General features: G+C 46.4%; 1 pseudogene; it reads right to left on the reverse strand.

Moving 5' to 3' along the window:
- Positions 1–13,200: 13,200 nt before the first annotated feature.
- On the reverse strand, positions 13,201–20,234 carry LOC116756783 (annotated as a pseudogene).
- Between the last annotated feature and the right edge of the window lie 377 nt (positions 20,235–20,611).

The following is a 20,611-nucleotide window of genomic DNA, read 5'->3' on the forward strand; positions in this document are numbered from 1 at the left end:
AAGCTGAGTCCCGCTCAACCTGTGCCCAAGGGAAGGAAAATGGGTTGAGAGAGCCAGCATAACTACGTCCCAGGCTGCCTCCTTGAAGCTTGCTGCTGTATCTGTTCCCTGAGCATCCAGTGGAGCTGGGGGCTCTAGACCCAACCACAACTTGTCCCGGTTTTATTGGCACCAATTCCCACCAAATTCCGAGTAACTAGATCAGTGCTGTAGAAATAAAGACCGAGATGGCACACCAAGCTAGTCGTCCTTCCTCTGAGTCCTAAGTCCTCTCGACCTGGAGACTAGGGATCCTTGCATTTGGACCCCAAGCTGGGGTCCCAGACATGGCCTGTAGGGGTAGGTGAGGGGCAGCAGTCAAATTCCACACCAACATGAGCACACCTACTGAGCCTTGCCCTTGGGCTGCAGAGGAGACAAAAGAACAGCCCCGCGTCGTTCCCAGGGAACCAAGGCTCTGGCACGTCCTGCTTCCCGCTCAAACAGGGTCCTGGGGGCCTGTCCCTCCTGGGTTCCCTCACGCTGCCCTTTCGTGTGGTCAGCAGAATGGGCCACCCTTCTGCTCCCCGTGGTGCAGCCACTGGGTCCCGACCCTCAGAGCCCCCTCGGGCCTGCCCTCCATGTAGCACAAGTGTTCCTTCAAGGTGGACACAGAGGTGCCGGCAACACACAAGTGAGCGATGTATCGGTCACACCTAGGAGTTTATATTTCTTCAAACCTTGCTCTAAACTACTGTGTAATCACATCCGGATTGTTCTCAGAACCCAGCTCATGAATCACAGGTGTTCCGTAAACACACACAGGCTCCAACTCGGCCTTGACTGCACTAATAACGCTGCTTAGTTAAATCATTTAGGCCGCCCTTAAGTTCTCCTTTGTATGGGTCAACCGTAAGGAACCAGTGATGCGCTGAGACAGCGGAGCCCTGCACTGCGCCGGGTGGGCGGCTTCCACCGAAGTAATTCCTGAAGGCCCTCGCATCGCGTACATTTATGTCGTACAGGGACTGCCAGCCAGGAAACTGGAGGTGGCTGGGCCAGAGCAGCTGAGTCTGCAGGGTTCCGTCACCTTCTCGCTCAGCCTTTGGACACGCCCGGCCGCTCTCCAGGCCTGCTTTCCTTTCCGTCCCTCTGCCACACTCACAGTCCCCAGCGGGGACGTCAGTGCCACAGCCTCAGGGACACTGGATGTCTGTACAGCTAATCGTCAGTGGCAGAGGACCCTGCGCTCTCCGCCTGGTGGACCCTCACCATGGATTTGGGATGCAGGTGGGGCAGGTGGTGGTGTGCCCGTGGGATGGATGATGGGCCTGCAGGAAGAGGGCGCTGGGAGCAGGCGGCTGAGGACAGAGGGGTGAGGCTACAGGTCATGGTCAAGACCGCAGACGTGGGGAACACAGCAGACGTGTGGGGTCTCCAGTATAGAGGTCGGTCCAGGGGGCACCCAAGGCCTTGAGAGTGGGTCAGCTGCACGGGGACTCGGCTGGGATGCTGGAGGTTCAGCGGTTTCCTGGACCTCCATCCTAGCGAGACTCAAGTCCACCACTGTGGCTTCCCAGACCAAACAATGCGACTCTGGTGGCCACAGCACCCACTTTAGTCTGAGCGTCATCCCTCGGGTTACCCTCCTGGCTGCTTGCTGTGCTGAGTTCTCTGGAGCTGCTGGACCACTTGGAGCTGCTGCAGAGAACGGCTGTGAGAAGACTCTTTACGAACCGGAAGCTCCGGGATACTTGTGTGTAGAGGGTGGAGGGCGTGTCTGTTGTTTTGGCTTTGATGGAGTGTTCCCTCATCATCTGCGCTTACTCCCTTGGTCATATTTGATAAAGTTAGGGTGCCTGACCTGGTGGATTTCCTTGTACGGGAGGTGCTCAAACAGATCCTGCCCCACCCTCTCAGGAAGCCAAAGGCGCCAGGACACAGGTGTGCTCCCTGTGGCCTGTCTTGGTCCCCACCTGAGTGCTGGGCCCCCCTGAGTGTGAGGTCCCACCTGAGTGCCGGGTCCATCTGAGTGCTGGGCCCCCCTGCACAGCCTGAGCTGCTGCCTGGTGGGGAGGCTTTTTGCAGTAGGGCCTCAGCATGGCACAAACACCTGCATGAAGCAAGGAAGAGTAGGCCACCTCCCCGCCAGCGAAGAGCCCAACACACAACGGGTAGGTTCAGGATGACCTGCAGCTGTGGCATCTCAGTTACCAAAGTGAGACTGTTTTCCTGGGCTGGCGCTTATAACCGTGTGACTGTCACTGATTGGCTGACTTTCAGAAGGGTGAGCTGTCACTGATTGGATGGCTTTCAGAGGGGTGAGCTGTCACTGGTTGGCTTTCAGAAGGGTATGCTGTCACTGATTGGTTGGTTTTCCGAAGGGTAATCTGACACTGATTGGCTGGCTTTCTGAAGCGCTGGGTACTGGCGGGAAGCTGTTAACCTACTAGGTTCAGTTTCAATGCAGACCTGATGGCTAATGTTTCACTGTGGCCAGAGCAGCAGTGGTATTTCCCTAGATGGACAGGCTCTTCCGATTCACACACAGGTTTCCCGCAAGAATATCATAGGCTGCCTACCTAGCCCCCAGATACAGCTGAGAGTGACCTTGACCCGAAATCCTAAGAGATGCGTTGGTCTAGTGCATACCTGGGCCAGGTGACAGCCATGATGATGGTTAGCGTTTTCCTTATTGTGGGGGTGGCGGCCACATGTGGCTGAACATACACATGGACTCTGGGAGGAAAACCTCAGCTCAGCTCTCAGCCCTGGAACCCAGTTTACTCATCTGTAGATGGTGGCAATCGCATGACTCTCTGTGGGGACTGCTGCAGAGATTCAGCCAGGCGACAAATGTCTGAGGGCTTAGCCAGAGGGGCGGGTGGAGGGAGGCCACCAAGGCTCCTGGCTTCAAGGCAACACCATCTACAAGGCAACAGACGTGCCGTGGCTGGTCGGTGTGGTCTGGCGGATGCAAGGCTGCATTCAGGGAATCCTCCCTACCCCAACTGGTCTTCCCTGAGAGGCTATTCTTACCTCAGGACGTGCCCAAGAGAGGGCCTTACATCCCCCGCTCTTTCTGTTGGTGAGCAGTTCAGAAGTGCTGAGAATTCAAGCCCTGAGGGCCATGTGCGAAGGGGGTCTCTCCTCCTCACAGCATCACGTCTGAATTCCGTGTTTGTGCTGGATGATAACTAAGGCTGATCACGTTTTGTACCTAACGTGGAGTGACATCTTTTGAATCTCTGCATATTGCTGTTTTCACTAAGCCACATGTAACACTTCAGGGTGCCAACTGCTTTTTAAAAAATAGATCTGGCTCTGAAAGAGTGCTACAGAATATCACGGATGGAATATGGCTTTCATGAAAACACAAAGTGTTACCAAAAAAAAATTAAAGACTTCTTTGGAAAGAGATGTTTTGCAAAGAGACATTTGTCCTGAGCACATATTTCAGGGGATTGAAAGCACTTGGAGGGGAGTCATCGCATTAGTTCTGGTTCTTTCAAATCTCCAGCTTAGAGAAGCGTAGAGCAAATCCCACTTTCCCCAAAGTGGAAGTGGCACCTGATTCTCCTGCGCTGTCCGGGTGTGACCAGGATTAGTGACATTGGAGACCTCAGAAGTGGAGGCCACGCTCCCAGGTGGGTCCTTCCAGCCCCTTACAGGCCTTACCTCCCCATCGCCCACCGGCATCCATGACGCTCTTGCCTCTGTCCTTCTGTCATGTAAGCCTGGCCAACACAGCTCTGAATTTCAGTGGGTTTCAGTCACTTGTGAGCCACGGTTTCTTGCTGCCCAGCCAGGCGTTTCCATGTCCATCATCTGCTTTTGCTCACCCTCCCTTCCCCCCGCAGACAGTCCCATGCCGCCACACGGCTGCGGCGGGGCCTTCCGCCTTCCCGAAACCCCTGTCTCTGAGACGAAGTCTCTCTCCCTTCCATCGCAGATTCCTCCTCGCCTCTGCTTCATGCCCCGCTTCTCCTGGCTTCCCAGGGGCCTCATCCTCCAAGCACACTCTCTCTCCTGACATCTCCAGGCTCTCTTCTCATGGCTGTCTCCCCTCATCCTATACGTACAATACATTCTCCCTTCTAACAAAACAAACAAAGAAGGCAAAACTACAGGGACAGAAGAAGATCGGTGGCCACCAGGGCTCAGGGCAGGGGGAGAGGAAGAACGGGTGGCACAGGGCATTTTTAGGAAGGAGCAGCTAGTCTGTATGATGCTCTAATGGTGGATGTACAACAGCCTGCCTCTGTCAAAACCGCAGAACTTTACGGCACAGAGAGTGAACCTCAAAGTAGACGTGGAACTGTAGTTAATAATAAGCTATCAACATTGGTTCATCGGTTGTAACAAACGTCCTGCACTAATGCGTGTTGTTAATAATGGAAGCTGTCGGGGGAGGGTGGAGACACATGGGAGCTAACTCTCTGTACTTTCTGTACAATTTTGCTGTGAACCTAAAAACGCTCTAATAAAACAAAATCTATTAAAAACAAAACGAAACCCTTCCCTTGGTGACTTTTACGTAAATGACGTAGGGAGAGCAGGTGTTTAGCTCAGAGAGTCAGTGGAAATAATTTTTTTTTTTTTTTTTTTTTGGCTGTACGTGGGCCTCTCACTGTTGTGGCCTCTCCCGTTGCAGAGCACAGGCTCCGGACGCACAGGCTCAGCGGCCATGGCTCATGCTCCCAGCCGCTCCACAGCATGTGGGATCTTCCCAGACCAGGGCACGAACCCGCCTCCCCTGCATCAGCAGGCGGACTCCCAACCACTGCACCACCAGGGAAGCCCTAGAAATAATTTTGAGGCTGGGGATGCCTGCATCACACAGAAACTAATGCCATGCACTCTGGGAATCTCTGCTAGGAAGACTGAGGTATGACTGTGTCAGTGAGAGAAAAGGGACTGATCCACAGCCAACCAGTCTCTGAAAGAGCAATGTGGTTCAGAGTTAGAAGGAGGGTGCCTCAGCATCGCCCCACTGATACCCTGTCTCTGAGGCACAGGACAGGCAGTAGGCAGAAAGACAGCCTGCCGGGCCTCCCAGACACGTGGCCACAGGGACGAAGCCAGCAGAGACGGGTTCCTCACAGTGAGAACATAAAGAGGAAAAAAGGCTTGTGTTAAGAGAAACTACAAGGCAGAAGATGCAAAGGACAAAAAGGAGCCTCTGACATCAGGACAGACAACGTGGACGTGAGGACATGAACGTGGAGTCTCCTTTATGGGATTCTTCAGGGGCCGTTTTCATTCAACAGAAGGGCATTCTCATACATGCAAGATTTCTTCAAGTATGTACCCAGGGATCCTTCCTAAACATAGACTTTTCCAGAGGCATATGCAAACATACTCAAAGTGCAATCACAATTTAAAACTTGAGTGTGGAAAGTTATTGAATAAAAGGTCTGCTAGAAGCACTGAAACCATCTGACCACGGGTCTAAGTCTAAATATTTACTACAAACATGGCTACACAATGCACAAACGTTACCAATAATTCCTTACAGAGGATTCAATGCTTCGGCAAGGAGGCAAAGACTCTGCTGGAAATAAATCCAACATCACTGTCTAGAAGAACCTGGTGATATCATTATCAACCCCCCAAAAATCCCAAATAGTAAATTGAAAAATTCTCAAAACCAGTAAGTATGCCAACTAAGAAACTAAAAAACATCAAAATCATGGGCATTCAGGTCATGGAAGCAACCTAGATGCCCATCGATAGACTAATGGATAAAGAAGATGTGGTACATATATACAATGGAATATTAGCCATGAAAAGGAACAAAATTGGGCCATTTGTAGAGACGTGGATGGATCTAGAGGCTGTCATACAGAGTGAAGTAAGTCAGAAAGAGAAAAACAAATATCGTATATGAACGCATATATGTAGAACACAGAAAAATGGTACAGATGAACTGGTTTGTGAGGCAGAAATAGAGACACAGACGTAGAGAATAAATGTATGGACACCAAGGGGGGAAGGGGGTGGGATGGGATGAATTGGGAGACTGGGATTGACATATATACACTAATATTATAAAATAGATAACTAATGAGAAACTGCTGTATAGCACAGCGAACTCCACTTCACTGTACGGTAGAAACTAACACAACATTGTAGAAAACTACACCCCAATAAAAAATAAATAAAATAAAACAAAAAATCATGGGCATTCCTGTATATTAGCAACTATTAGTTAGCAAAGTTAAAACAAGTTTCTATTACTGAAAAGTAGCAAAACAACGAGGAGCGAGTCTAACAGAAATGAAGCAGAACCTATAAATCCGGGCAAACTGCATTGAGGCATGTGAAGAACATGTGACCAAGTGGAGACTTGGTGGTTCCTGCAGAGGAGGGCTCAACGTTGAGAAAATGTCTATCCCCCCGGAATTAATGGTTATGTTTGGTGCCATGCCAATAAAGAGTCTAATCAAATACTGGGGAGAATTTGACAAAATAATTCCAAATTTTATTTGACAAGAATAAACAAGCAAGATCGGCCAAGAAACAAAACTTCAGGCTAGGAGGGATGGATAGGAGTGATGTGAATAGCGCCAGGTGTTACTATTAGTCTCATAAAGGCCCAGGTGAGCACGTCAGCAGCAGTGAAACCAGGGGGCAGCCAGGAAGCCTCCTCTGCTTCTCCCCCAGTTTCCCACCTTCCATTGCTCTCCCTCTGGGTAGACAGAGAACGAGGTGAGGTGGGCAGAAAAACCTCTGAGCGACTTCCTCCTAAGGTGCTGTAGTGGGTTGAACGGTGGCCCCAAAATGATGCATCCAAGCCCTAAGCCCCAGAACCTGTGAATGTGACCTTGCTTGCAAAAAGAGTTTTTGCAGAGGTAACTAAGGGTCTCAAGATGCAGTCCTACTGGCTGACCCAGGTGAGCCGTAAATCCAGGGACAGATCCTTTAGAAGAAACAAAAGAGTAGACACAGCAAGATGAGGAAGAGGTCACGTGAAGACCAGCATGAAGGGGCCACGAGCCAAGGAACACCTGGGGCCCCCGGAAGCTGGAAGAGGCAGGAAGGAGGGAGGCCTCTGGAGGGAGCACAGCCCTGTCCACACCTTGATGGAGGACTTCTGGCCTCCAGAGCTGGGAGAGGGTAAATTTCTGTTGTTGTGAGCCACCAGCGTGTGGTCATTTGTTAGGGGGCCAAGGAAACAGTTACCACTGGTCTCAGAACAGGCGGGAGTCAAGAATGGCTATTTGATGTCTCTATTCTGACGAGTCCCTCCCTGTCCCTCAGGCCCTCAAATTCCCACAGAACCTCCAAGTTCTCTCTGTTGGGGACGTTGCCCACCGAGGGGGCTTAAGGATATAAACCTAAGGCCCTAGGATGACCCTAAGGGTAACATATGGTCCGTGGACCTCACAGTCAGTGGTCCCAGGAGCGGCAGACAGCCATCCTCCACACCCCCTAACGTGTCCCTGCAGGCTGCCCCCAGGCTCAGCACCAGCTCCTCCTTCGATCCCAGCCTGTTCATCGCCCTTTATATGCCTCGGGAGGGATCACTCCTCCCAACTGCAGGGACGCACTTGAGCTCTCTGAGATGCCCTCCAGTGCCCCGCCCCTTGGCTGGGGAGGGCTCCAAGCCCACAGCAGCAGCTCCAAAAGCTGCCCTCTCAGATCCTCCCCCATCTGCTCCACTAGAGGGGTCAAAGGATCATCAGCCATCCTTAACCATCCACTTCCTGCAAGTCCTTCAAAGGGTAGGTCTAGCTTCAATATTTGATACCTACCTTCTCAACTCCCTATAACATAAAGAACATTTCACTCTTTAGAAAACTGACAACTTAAATCAGTGGGAGAAAGGATGGTTTATTCAAACCTGGTGCTGGGAAAACTGGTTAACTACTTGGGAAAAAAGGTAGGTCCAGAGACAGCAAAATAAACCCAGATAGATGAGGAGGTTAATTCTGAACGTGTGTAGCATGTGGATGAGTAGCCACCTGACCTAGGGGAGAGAAAAGCTTTTGTTTGTGCAAATTCCAAAAAAGGAAACACTAAGAAACCCAGCTACATAATGACAAAAAAATCATTACTTCAAAAGTAAATTAAATAAAAATGCAAAGAGCAATCTAGGAAAAAAATATCTTCAACAAACATAACAAAGGTTTAATATCATTAATATTGAAATAAAACTTGCACACGAATAATGTGGTTGGCAGTCTCCAAGACGACCCCGAATGACTTCCACCCCCATGGTGTTCATGTCCTTCTGTGTCCCCCTCCCCTTGAGTGTGAGGGGACCCATGACTTGCTTCCAACCAGGAGAACACAACACAGGAGATGGCTGGCACGTCTGCAATTACTCTACGTAAGACCAATGTCCACTTGCTAGCATTCTCTCTATTGCCTTCTCTGTTTTCATGCTTCCATGGAGCAAGCCCCAAGTTGGGAGTAGTGACCCCACAGGGCCAGGAACTGAGGACAGTCCCCAGCCAACAACCAGCAAGGAGCCAAAGCCCTCAGTCCAACAGTCCACAGGAACAAAATGCTGCCAACAACCTCAAGAACCTGGAAGTAGATCCACCACCAGTCTAGTCTTCAGAGAAGACGCCAGCCCTGGCCAACACCTTCACTGCGGCCTGTGAGCCCCCGAGATGAGGACCCAGCTGAGCTGTACCCAGATTCCTGACCCACAGAAACAAGTGTCTGTTGTTTCTAGCCGCTACATTTGTGGTGATTTGTTACACAGAAATCAATAACTAATAAAATAGTAAAAAAAAGACACATCTAAGTAGAGCTGGACCATGTCTCACTTCCAACCAGGATCCCTCTTGTGCTTTGCAGGTGACCTCTCTCCTCTAAGGGAGGGTCCCACCAAGCTTGCCTAATGAGCTTCCCAGAAGTGTCTGTGTCCACCAGAAAAGAGCCTTAAAAGGTCAGGGACATCTCAGCATCACCTGCCAACAAAATCATGGTGGAACCACCAGAGGCAAAGTATTGAAAGAGCAAACACTACCATTACAGTGTCAGCTAACCCTCCTCAAACATATTATTCAAAGGTGTGCTCTGATTGGGATTTCTTCTCCAGCAGGTGGTGGAGTAGGGGAGAAAGCTGACCCATGTTCAAATCTTGACACACCAATCATTAATACATGAAAAAAGAATATAATGTTTCAGTATAATGGAGACAATAGTTATCCAATAAAAGGCAACTAATATTTCACATGGTTGCCCTCAATCTTAAAAAAAAAAAAAAGTACAATTTTGTTTGAAGATGTGGTGAGAGATTTCATGGTTGACCATCCTACCACTTTTTTGAGGTATTATATAAATCCAGTCTTTGTTGAAGAAAGTTTGGGTGAGTGGATGGATGGATGGATGGATGGATGGACGGATGGATGGACAGATGTTTGGATGGATTGATCAACTGATCAATTGTTTAATCAATTGATCTCAATGTGCCTTTTTGCCTTTTGTCCAGGCCCCAGCATGCAGAGTTCCTGAGGGCAGATGGACAGTGGCCTGGAGGAGGGACAGAGGAGCCTTGTGAAGGGCAGACCGGAGGAGCACAGACTGGTCCAAACGCAAGGGCAGACACAGAGTGGAGTGGATGCTCCGTGAGCTCATGTCCATATCCTGTGGAGAGAGGACCACACAACAGCAACTGAACCCAAAGGGGCAATTTCATACACCCTCTCCAGTAAGCTTGACCCAGAGGACCACAGCCCCAGGGGAGGCAGCCCCTCACTGCTCCCCTGTCCCCTGTGCCATCAGTCGGGCATTGCCCTCCCACAGGGGTATGGGGATCCATATTGTTAGGGCTAGAGTCAGAGCTAGGATTGGTGTGATAATAAATATGGAGGTGAAGGATGTAGCTGGTCGTAGTGGCTCTTTAGTGAATAGTTTGATTGCGTTAGCAATGGGTTGAAGTAGGCCGTGTGGTCCCACAATATTTGGTCCTTTTCGGAATTGTACGTAGACTAGGATTTTTTGCTCTACTAACGTTAAGAATGCTACGGCTGGGCTTCCCTGTGGTGCAGTGGTTAAGAATCCGCGTGCCAATGCAGGGGACACAAGTTCGAGCCCTGGGCCAGGAAGATCCCACACGCTGCAGAGCAACTAAGCCCGTGCGCCACAACTACTGAAGCCCACCTGCCTAGAGCCCGTGCTCTGCAACAAGAGAAGCCACCACAGTGAGGATCCTGCGCACGGCAATGAAGAGTAGCCCCCGCTCGCTGCAACTAGAGAAAGCCTGTGAGCAGCAATGAAGACCCAACGCAGCCAAAGTAAATAAATTAAATAAATAAATAAATTTATTACAAAAAAAAAAAGAATGCTACTTCTAAAAGAATAGGAGTAACAAGCATTAGGATGTTGATTATAAACATTTTGTTAGGGAGAGGGTTTGAAACTCTGAGTATAAAGGCTTAAGTTTTATGCAATTACCGGGCTCTGCTACCCTAACTAAACCCTGGTCTCGGGTGGTTCTTTAGTGTTTGCTTACTAAGTTGAGATTATATCATTAATTGCTTTGAAGGTGCTTGTTTAAAGTGGGCCATATTTCTCTTGTCCTTTCATACCGGGGAAAATACATAATAGATAGAAACTGACCTGGATTGCTCCGGTCTGAGCTCAGATCACGTAGGACTTTAATCGTTGAACAAACAAAACTTTAATAGCAGTTACACCATTGGGGTGTTCTGATCCAACATCGAGGTCGTAAACCCTACTGTTGATATGGACTCTAGAATAGGATTGCGCTGTTATCCCTAGGGTAACTTGTTCCGTTGATCAGATTTTGGATCAATAAGTGATATTATGCTTTGACTAGTGGGACTAAGCTTTAATCACTCGGAGGTTTTTTTGTGCTCTGAGGTCACCCCAACCAAAATTGTCAACCCATGTGAAGTTTTGTTATCCCTTGGCGGTTTAACTGTGTTTTGGGGGTTGATTAATTGAAGCTCCATAGGCTCTTCTCGCCTTATTTTGTCATCACTTCTACCTCTTCACGGGGAGGTCAATTTCACTGATTAAAAGTAAGAGACAGTAAAACCCTAGAGTGGCCATTCATACAAGTCCTTATTTAGAGAACAAATGATTATGCTACCTTTGCACTGTCAGGATACCACGGCCGTTTAACAACTGTCACTGGGCAGGCGGTGCCTCTAATACTAGTGATGCTAGAGGTGATGGTTTTGGTAAACAGGCGGGGTTTGTGTTTGCCAAGTTCCTTTTACTTTTTTTAATCTTTCCTTGGGTGCACACCTGTGTTGGATTAACAGTATGTTTAATAAATAGTCTAGTGTTGGGTTATATTTATTTACTGTTAACTATCATATATTATTAGTAGCTGATGTAAACTTGTGCAAGGAGAAATACTTCTTGTTACTCATATTAACAGTATCGCTTCTATAATTTTATAGATTAGTCCAGTAAAAAGCCTAGGAGCTGATTTATTTAATATTGAAATTAAGATACATTTATTGCTGAGCTTGAACACTTTCTGAATTGGTGGCTGCTTTTAAGCCAACTATGGTGCTGTTTGTTTTTACTCTCTAGTTAAGGTTGTACCCGTTTCTAAAAAGCTGTACCTTTTTAGACTAACATTTAAATATACGTTGAAACTTATAAGAGGTTCTTAGTATTATTTAACGTTCAACCGAAATTCTTTTCCTGGACAACCAGCTATCACCAGGCTGGCTAGGCTTGGCACCTTTACTTGTAAATCTTCTCACTATTTTGCCACATAGATGAGTTTGTTCTAGTAACTGTTCATAAGTAGCTCGTCTGGTTTCGGGTAGTTTAACTTAAGTTCTCTTTGTTAAAATATTGCTAGTTAAATCATTATGCAAAAGGTACAAGGGATAAGCTTTGCTTTTTGTTACTTTTAATTTTTCTTTCATCATTCCCTTACGGTACTTTCTCTATGGCACCATTAGTATTTAAATTTCTATCTCCTATACTTTAGATGTTAGGTGAATGTTTTATTTGATTGGTTCGTGCTAGTATGGTGGGAGGGCTGTGGGTCAGGTTTAGTTCAAGGCATTCATAGGTTCTGAAACCTTCTAGGTGTAAACTAGGTGCTTTATTTAAGCTACGCTTTGGTTTATCCAAGCACATCTTCCAGTATGCTCACCTTGTTACGACTTATCTCCTCTCATATAATTGACTAGCATTTGTTAATAAGTTGTGGTTTTGTCATAGTACCTGAGGAGGGTGACGGGTCGTGTGTGTGTGTGTGTGTGTGTGTGTGTGTGTGTGTGTGTGTTTCATGGCCTTATTCAATTAAGCACTCTATTCTTTTGTTAACATCTTTATTGGAGTATAATTGCTTTACAATGGTGTGTTAGTTTCTGCTTTGTAACAAAGTGAATCAGCTATACATATACATATATCCCCATATCTCCCACCCTCCCTATCCCACCCCTCTAGGTGGTCACAAAGCACCGAGCTGATCTCCCTGTGCTATGTGGCTGCTTCCCATTAACTATCTATTTTACATTTGGTAGTATATATAAGTCCATGCCACTCTCTCACTTCGTCCCAGCTTACCCTTCCTCCTCCCCGTGTCCTCAAACCCATTCTCTACGTCTGCGTCTTTATTCCTGTCCTGCCCTTAGGTTCTTCAGAACCTTTTTTTTTTTTTTAGATTCCATATATATGCGTTAGCATACGGTATTTGTTTTTCATTCTGACTTACTTCACTCTGTATGACAGACTCTAGGTCCATCCACCTCACTACAAGGGCTGGTGGGGTTTATCAGAAGAGGGGCCCCTGCCGAGCGGGTTGATGGTTTCACGCAGGCTGGTGATTAAGCTCATGGTCTAATGGACAGGATATGCATGTTGACTAGGATTGATTTGACTCAATCTACTATGTACGATTAATAATCTATATGTACTATACAATACTAATAATAAGATGTACATGCCTGTAAGCATGGGGCAGATAGTGTAAAGTACAATTATCCATACAATGTAATGTGTACATATAAAGTATATGTACTTATTAATGTGGTAGTACAGGTATGCACGATGTACATAGTAGTTTGTGATAAAATGGACTGTTTTAATACTGATATAGTACTTAATAATTTTGTAAATGTCATAATTTCAGGGAATAGTTTAAGTAGAATTTCAGCTTTGGGTGCTGGTGGCGAAGCTTAGGGCTCCTTCCTTGAGTGTTAGGGAGGTGTGTTGTTCTCCTCTTCTGGTTTACAAGACCAGGATAATGTGATGTACTGCAAAGACTCTTCATTTCAGGAGATTGTTTTCAATGATGCTAGTTACTGGTATTAGCACTAGAATTAAAAGAAAGTATAAAATAGATGCAAGTTGTCCGATAATGATGAAGGGGTGTCCTCCAGTCCATGTGAGTGTTAGTAGGTCTGCCACTAGCACTCAAAATCAGAACTGGCTAAGGGGTCGGAATGTTACGCTTCGTTGTTTGGATTTGTGGAGTATTGGGATAAATGTTAGAATCAGGATTGAGAGCAATAGGGCTAAGCCTCCTCCTAGTTTGTTGGGGATTGATCATGGAATTGCATATGTGAATAGAAAGTATCACTCTGATTTAATGTGTGGTCGTGTGTTGAGCGGGTTTGCTAGGGTGTAGTTGTCGGGGTTGCCTGGCAAGTTCAGTGAAAATAGGACTAGTATTAGTGAGGCTGGGATTAGTAGTAGGGCACCTAGGATTTCTTTGATTGTGTAATAGGGGTGGAATGGAATTTTGTCTGTGTCAGATGGGATTCCTGTGGGGTTGTTGGATCCTGTTTCGTGGAAAAATAGTAGGTGGACAGCTGCTAGCACTGTGACGATGAAGGGGAGAATAAAATGAAAAGCGAAGAATCGCATGAGTGTTGCTCTGTGTACAGAAAAGCCGCCTCGGATCCATTCGGCAAGAGCAGTGCCACTGTACTGGATTGCTGAGAGCAGGTTTGTAATGACTCTCGCCCCTCAGAATGACATCTGTCCTCATGGTCGTGCATAGACCATAAATGCAGTAGTTATGACTGTGAGCAGTAGAATAATTCCGACGCTTCATGTTTCTAGAAAGGCATAGGACCCATGATACAGGCCACGTCCTACGTGAATATAAAGGCAGATAAAGAACATGGAAGCTCCGTTTGCACGTAGATATCGAATGATTCATCCACAGTTAACGTCTCAACAGATGTGTGCTACTGACGAGAAGGCAGTCGTTGTGTCTGGTGTGCAGCGTCTTGCTGGGAATAAGTCTGATCAGGCAAATGCCTAGTAGAGAGCCAAGATTCCATCATGATGAAATGTTTGATGGGGTTGGGAGGTCAACGAATGTATCGTTGATTTGTGTCAGTGGGTATGTTTTTCGGATGTTGGTCATTGGTGTTCTTATAGTTGAATGACAGCGATGATTTTTCATGTCATTGGTCATGGTTGGAAGCCATGTGAGAATGATGATGACGTATTTATTTTAAGTGTTATTTTTGTGATCAGTTCTGTGAGGGTTTCTTGAAAACCTTCGCCTATTTATGGGGGCTTTGGGTTGATTGTGAGTGGTGGTATTGGGTGTGGGATCGTGTTGAACTTTGGTGGTTCATTTTTAGGTTTGAGAGTGTTTTTGGCTTATTCAGGGGGGATATTAGTTGCGTTTGGCTATACGACGGCTATGACCACGGAGCAGTATTCTGAGGTGTGGGGTTCTAATAAGACTGTCTTGGGGGCATTTCTTTCAGGGTTGATAAGAGAATTTTTGATGGTATTTTATATTTTAAAGGATGAGGAGGTGGCAGTTGTGATTAAGCTCAGCGGGTTGGGAGCCTGAGTTATCTATGACACTGGTGACTCCGGCTTTTTTAGTGAGGCGGCTATAGGGACTGTGGCACTGTATAGTTACGGTACCTGGTTGGTGATTGTTACTCGTTGGTCGTTGCTTATTGGCGTTGTGGTTATTATGGAGATTACTTGTGGTAATTAAATAAAAGCACGTTAAGGGTGAGAGTAATGAGGAACGATAGGAAGTATAGTCTGATAAGGCCTTTTTGGCTTGAGATTAGCGTGGAGAACTTTAGTTGAGTAAGGGATGTGGGTTTTGGTAAAATGTTTGTTTTCTAGTCAGATTAAGTCCAAAAGGGAGGATGCTGACTTCTGGCTTAGGTTTAGGTAAGGAGGAAGACAGTACGTGATGGTGGAGAAATATCCTAAGAGACTAGAGAATTCCAGGGTACGTGAGGGGTGGATGAATTTTAAGTTTTGTGTGTTAAGGTTGATTTCGAGTGCCAAGGCGAAGCCTAGGATGGTTACTGCAAGTGTAGTTAGTTCTAGAGGTAAGGGTGTGGTTATTAGGGGGACTGTGGTTGGAGATAATGAACCCAGCAAAGACATTTCCAATTAGTAGGCGTTTGATGGGGTTAATTAAGAGGGGGTTGTTTTCATCGATGGGGGTTCAGGGAAAGAAGCGGGGTTGTCCTAACAGAGCAGAGAAGATGATGTGGGCGCTATAGACAGCTGTGAGGGAGGCGGCAATTAGAGTTATTAACAGGGCTTGGGTGCTGGTGTAAGACGTATGAGCGGCTTCGATGATCAAGTCTTTAGGATAGAAACCGGTGAGGAAAGGCATTCCTGTTAATGCCAGACACCTGATAATGAGGGCTGTTGTGGTGAAGGGTAAAGCCTTGAATAGGCCTCCTATGTTTCGAATATCTGGTTTGTCGTTCAGCCTGTGACTAATGGATCTGGAGCATATGAATAGCATGGCCTTAAAAAAAAGCATGTGTGCAGATGTGCAAGAATGCTGGATAGGGTTTGCTGATGCTGATCGTTACCATTGTTCGTCCTAATTGGCCTGAAGTGGAGAAAGTGATCATCTTTTTAACGTCATTTTGGGTGAGAGCGCATGTAGCTGTGACTAGGGTGGTGAGGGGTCCCAGGCACAGTACTATTGCTGGGATAAGTTTGCTGTTTTCTGTTAAAGGGTAAAATCGAATAAGTAGGAAGGCTCCTGCCACAACTATTGTGCTTGAGTGGAGCAGGGGTGATACAGGGGTGGGGTCCTCTATTGCTGAGGGGAGTCAAGGGTGCAGTCCAAACTGGGCTGATTTTCCGGCTGTAGCTAGTACGAGTCCTGTAAGGGGGAGGTTCGAGGGATTTAGGTCGAGCATAAAAATTTGTTGCAGGTCTCATGTGTTTGAGTCAAACAGGAATCATGCTATTGATATAATGAACCCGATATCCCCAAAGCAGTTATATGAGATTGCTTGGAGAGCAGCTGTGTTTGCATCTGCTCCTCCATACCATCACCCAAGGAGTAGGAAGGATATCATGCCAACACGCTCCCATCCAATAAAAAGCTGGAAGAGGTTATTGACCGTAACAAGGATTAGCATGGTGATGAGGAAGAGGAGTAGGTACTTGGAGAACCGGTTAATGTAAGGGTCTAAGTGTAGGTACCATACTGAGAGCTCCATAATGGACCATGTAACAGATGATGTTACTAGTACGAATATTATTGAGAAGTAAACTTTTTTTTTTTTTTTTGTGGTACGCGGGCCTCTCACTGTTGTGGCCTCTCCCGTTGCGGAGCACAGGCTCAGGACGCGCAGGCTCAGCGGCCATGGCTCATGGGCCCAGCCGCTCCGCGGCATGTGGGATCTTCCCGGACCGGAGTACGAACCCGTGTCCCCTGCATCGGCAGGCGGACTCTCAACCACTGCACCACCAGGGAAGCCCAAGAAGTAATCTATTTTGAAGCTAAGTGTTAATTTAAGGGTTTGGACAGTGATTCAATGTCAGTTTGAAATAATTATTTCTTGGCCTGTGTGAGGAATATTATTGTTGGAACTAGGCTGGTAATGAAAGCACATGAGACAGTATTTTTTTACATATGATGGATGCTTGTCACTTTTGTAGAAATCTGTGTTAGTTATTATAATTGGGTTAATTAGTGTTAGTGTGTGACCAGAGCAAAAGAGGAAAATAGGTCTATTACTTGGAACTGCACCAGTTTTTTGGCTCCTAAGCCCAACGGATAACTACTATCCTCTAAAAGCCTGAAAAAGCCATCTGTTAGGCATGGGAGCGTGAAGTAGCAGTTCTTCCGGTACTTTCTCGGTAAATAAGAAGTCTCAGTCTTCTGTCACTAGATTCACAATCTAGTGGGTTTTTTAAACTATATTTACAATACAGGGGCCCAGGATGATTTGGGGATTTAGTGACAGGAGTAGGAGGGGTAGAACGCGGAGGTCTACAAGGGCGTTTTCTCGTGTGAAGGAGGGTGTAATAGTATTAAGACGGTGTGTGTATTTACTGTGCTTTCCTGTAATCAGTACGCATATAGAATATAGGGCTGTAATTACAATGTTAGTTCCCATTAAGATAACGGTCAAGTTTGATCATGAGGAGGTTGACATAACTACGAACAGTTCTCCGATTACATTAATAGTTGGGGGCGGGGCTACGTTGGTCAGGCTCGCCGGTAGGTGTCAAGCGGCCGTCAGTGGGCGGAGGGTTTGTAGGCCTCAAGGGCTATGTGGCTGACAGAAGAATACGCGATAAGTGAGTTCAGGTCTGTCTGACGTAGACAGATTGAACTGGTATGATTATCCCTCATGAGGAGAGCATCGGAAAAGCGTATGCCACGGATTCTACCTGGGGACTGGGTATTGTTGTAGCTCGTAGCACGCCGTAGTCCCCGAGTTTTAGTGATACGGCTGCAAGGACTATGGAGCCTGTGACGGGAGCTTCTACGTGTGCTTTGGTAGTCAAAGGTGGAGGCCATAGAGGGGTATTTTTACCATAAAGGCTATTGTTCAGGCTAATCTTATAAAAACGTTGGCTCAGGAGTTGGGTAATGCTTGGGTTCAATACTGACGTACGAGGGAATTCAGAGAGCCCGTGGTGTTTTGCATCTATGCTAATGCCACTAGCCGCGGGAGGGATCCAACTAGTGTGTAGGATAGAAAATAGAGCCCTGCGTGCAGGCGTTCTGTTTGGTTACCTCATCGGGTGACGAGGATGAGTGTCGGAGTTAGTGTGGCCTCGGGTGTGGGGTCGCACAGCATTAGTTCTGTGGCGCTAAATGTTAGGGTTCCAGATGCTTGTAATGCGATTAGTCTAGCGATGCGTAGTTGTCTTCGGGTCAGCGATTCTTTGAGCAGGTGAGGCTGACTGGCTATAATGTCAGAGGTAGGAGTATATTGTCAAGATCAGCAGCGGTGCAGATAGGGAGTCGGAAAAAAATATTAAGGAGAAATTAAGGCTATTGTCATCAAACTGGTTAAGAGGAAGCAGGCTTGTGAGGCTAATTAGCAGGCTATGGGTTGTAGTGTTAATTCAGGTTATATTGTTTTTTGATAATCAAGTCAGTGGTATTAGTATAATCGTAGGGATAATAAATTTTAGCATTGGAGGAGGTTAAGGTTTTGTACGTAGTCGGAGCCATACGTGTTTGATACTATTACCAACGAGGATTGTCTGCGTGCGGCTTCGTGGGCTGCGAACACCAGTGGGGTGACGGGTATTATGCTGGCTGAGGTGAAGTGTGAGTTTCGGATGATTAGGGTCACCAGGATGTACAGTGATAATATTACGTCTTCTAGACATGTTAGGGAGGACAGTAAGTGGGATCGATATATTAGCAGCCCGACAAGGGGTACCGTGAAAGCTATGATAATATTTATACACACTAAAGACACTTGGTAATTATGAGTTTAGTCATCATCTAATGAGTCGAAATTATTTGTTTTAAACTAAATACAGTTTAGTTCAGTCCACTCCAGTCCTTTTTGAGCTCACTGTAGGCCAAGCTAATTGCCAATAATGAGATTAAAAGTAAGACCATGGTGAGTATTGTTTTTAGATTACTTGTTTGAGTGGCTCAGAGGAGGGGCAGTAGGAGGGCAATTTCTAGGTGGAAAAGGAGGAATGTGATTGCTACCAGGAAAAATTTTATGGACAAAGGCAGGCGGGCGGATCCTATAGGGTCCAATGCGCATTCATAAGAGCTTGTTTTCTCTGCGTACATGTTTAGCTGGGGGAGTCAGAAGGCGGTGAGTACAAGCAATGAGGCCAGTGCAGTATGTGTTAATAGGGTCAGTGTTAAGTTTATTATTCTTTTTCGGGGTGTACCGAAACTAACTGATTACAGGTCAGTTGCACCAATTCATACTAAAAGAATTATGAGCCTCATCAATGGATAGATACGAAAAGGAAGAGTCATAAAACATCTACAGAATGTCAGTATCAAGCAGCGGCTTCAAAGCCGAAGCGGTGGTTGGATGTGAAGTGAAATTTTAATTGGTGCAGGAAACAAACAATAAGGAAGGTGGACCCAATGATTATGTGCAGTCCGTGGAACCCTGTGGCCATGAAGAAAGTTGATCCATATACTCCATCTGAGATTGTAAATGGAGCTTCATAATAACCCAAGGCTTGTAGGAGTGTAAAATATTCACCCAGGGCAACTGTAATAAAGAGGGCTTGGAGTATGTGCTTGCGATTTCCTTCCGTAAGGCTGTGGTGGGCCCAGGTGATAGACACCCAGAGGCTAATAGCACGGAAGTGTTGAGAAGCGGCACTTCTAGAGGATTTAGAGGTCGACTGCCTGTTGGTGGCCAGGACCCGCCTAATTCAGGAGTAGGGGTGAGGCTTGAGTGATAGAAGGCTCAAAAGAAGCCAGTAAAAAAAAAAAAAGAGGACTTCTGAGATGATAAATAAGATTATCCCATATCCAAGCCCTTTTTGGATGACTGGCCTTGGAAGGTGCTCTCTCGAATAAAACTCGTCATCACTGATATATTGTTAGAGTACTAGTTAGTAGGCCTAATATTAGTAGTAGTATTGAGTTGAAGTGGAATCACATGGTTAGGCCTGATGTTATGAGGAGGGCTGAACGGGCTCCTGTGAGAGGTCAAGGACTGGGGTTTACCATGTGATATGCGTGGGTCTGGTAGGTCATTATGTGCTGTATTGCAGATATAGGCTTACTAGGAGGGTAAACACATAGGCTGGAATTATAGCAATGGCAAATTCGAAGATGGTGAGTAGGGTGAGACGATGAATGTAATAAAAGCTGTGGCAGTGTTGATACTTATGAGTGCTAAAGTTGTCCCTCCGATTAGATGTATTAATACATGTCCCGCTGTAATATTGGCTGTTCATCGCACAGCTAGTGCTACCGGCTGGAGAAACAGGCTGATAGTTCGATAATCACTAGTATGGCGGTAAGGGAGGTGGGTGTGCCTTGTGGTAAGAAGTGAGCTAAAGACACTTTTGTTTTGTTTCAAAAACTTGTAATCACGGTGCCGGCTCATAGGGGAATGGCTGTTCCACATTTATTGAGAGCTGTGAGGTGAGTGTAAGAGGGTGGGGTAGTAGTCCCAGAAGGTTGGTCGACCCAATAAATAAATATTAGTATTAGTGATCAAGTCTGTCCCTTGTGATTGTGGGTGCTTATTATTTTGATGTAAGTTGGACTAGTCATTGTTGAAGGGAAATTATGCGATTATTAATTAGTCGTTTTGATGTTAGAAATAAAATACTTGGAAACATCATAATTAAAATGACTACAAGGAGGCCTATTATTGTTGGGGTTATGAAAGAGGCAAATAGATTTTCGTTCATTTTGTTTCTCAAGGAGTGGGCTGTTTTTGCACTTTGGTGACTGTTGACTCTGGCTTGGGGTAGTAAG

Source organism: Phocoena sinus, chromosome 7 (genome assembly GCF_008692025.1).
Source record: "Phocoena sinus isolate mPhoSin1 chromosome 7, mPhoSin1.pri, whole genome shotgun sequence".
Lineage (NCBI taxonomy): Eukaryota > Metazoa > Chordata > Mammalia > Artiodactyla > Phocoenidae > Phocoena > Phocoena sinus.